At 44.9% G+C, this 1689-nt stretch overlaps 1 protein-coding gene across 2 annotated transcripts in view; it reads left to right on the top strand.

Moving 5' to 3' along the window:
- Window positions 1–1689, top strand: part of WBP1L (WW domain binding protein 1 like) — an 81296-nt gene that overhangs the window by 75132 nt on the left and 4475 nt on the right. The gene's annotated exons all lie outside the window — the stretch shown is intronic.

Raw genomic sequence — 1689 nt, 5'->3', positions numbered from 1 at the left:
TTTGTATTTTTAGTAGAGACGGGGTTTCACCGTGTTAGCCAGGATGATCTCGAGCTCCTGACTTCATGATTCACCCTCCTCGGCCTCCCAAAGTTCTGTGATTACAAGCGTGAGCCACCTCGCCCAGCCTGTCTCCCTCCCTCCTTCCCTCCCTCCCTCCCTCCTTCCTTCCTTCCTTTTCCTCCCCCATCTTTAATGGCAGATAGTCAGATAATAAAACGATAATTAACATTTATTGAGCACTTACTATATGCCAGGTACTGTGCTAAGCACCTAGTCCTTTTAGATGTGGAATTGAAACAGTTGTGGACCAGGCTCGGTGGCTCACACCTGTAATCTCAGCACTTCAGGAAGCCGAGGCAGGTGGATCATTTGAGGTCAGGAGTCAGTATATAATGTGAGTGAGTTGAGATTTGGGGTTCAGTAGCCTGAATTCCTCCCATTTTGCTTATTTCTATGTTGTATGCCTGAGCAGAGGGGCGGGTGGAGGGGTGACATTAGGACTTCTGAGTACCAAGAAACAGTGACGGTCTGAAGAGCGCTTTCCGGATTTCCCTGGGGCTCCTTACATGTGACCTCTCAAATGGTCAGTGGAGGCCCGACTGTGCCACTTTCCCAAAGCCAGTCCTCAGTATTCTACAAAATAAGCTTTCACAATTGTTTTATTTTATTTTTATTTTTATTTTTGAGATGGAGTTTCACTCTGTTACCCAGGCTGGAGTGCAGTGGCGTGATCTCCAGTCATTGCAACCTCTGCCTCTCAGGTTCAAGCGATTCTCCCGCCTCAGCCTCCCAAGTAGCTGGGATTATAGGCGCCCACCACCACGCCTAATTTTTTGTATTTTTAGTAGAGACTGTGTTCAGTATGTTGGCCAGGCTGGTCTTGAACTCCTGACCTCGTGATCCACCCGCCTGGGCCACCCAAACTGCTGGAATTACAGGCATGTAATTCTATTTTTTTTTTTTTTTAAAGACAGAATCTCACTCTGTCACCCAGGCTGGACTGCAGTGGCATGATCTCGGCTCATTGCAACCTCTTCCTCCTGGGTTCAAGTGATTTTTGTGCCTGAGCCTCCTGAATAGTTGGGACTACAAGCGTGTGCCACCACACCCTGCTAATTTTTGTATTTTTATTAAAGATGGGGTTTTACCATGGTGGTCAGGCTGGTTTCGAACCTCTGAACTTGGGTGATCTGTCCTTCCCGGCCTCCCAAAGTGCTGGGATTACAGGCATAAGCCACCATGCCAGCACACAGTTATTTCAGTTCTACATCTAGAAGGGTTAAGTGCTTAGCAGAAAGCCTGGCATATAGTAAGTGTTCAATAAATGTTAGTAATGTTCTGTTATAATTAAATTATCTGTGCCCTAAAACATTCAGCACATTCAAAAGATAAATCACCTAGCTTTTTTTTTTTTTAATCACAGTTTTCACTCTTGTTGCCCAGGCTAGAGTACAATGGCATGATCTTGGCTCACTGCAACCTCCAACTCCCGGGTTCAAGTGATGCTCCTGCCTCAGCCTCCCAAGTAGCTGGGATTACAGGTGCCCCCACAACACCTGGCTAATTTTTTTTTTTTTTTTTTTTTTTTTTTCTTTTTTTTTTTTTTTTTTTTTTTTTTTTTTTTTTTTTTTTTTTTTTGAGACAGGGTCTCGCTCTGTTTCCCAGGCTGGAGTGCAGTGGCACAAT

The sequence above is a fragment of the Cebus imitator genome, unplaced genomic scaffold (genome assembly GCF_001604975.1).
Source record: "Cebus imitator isolate Cc_AM_T3 unplaced genomic scaffold, Cebus_imitator-1.0 Scaffold71, whole genome shotgun sequence".
Taxonomy (NCBI): Eukaryota; Metazoa; Chordata; class Mammalia; order Primates; family Cebidae; genus Cebus; species Cebus imitator.
The sequence above is the reverse complement of the archived record's forward strand: the minus strand, read 5'-3'. Positions and strand labels throughout refer to the sequence as shown.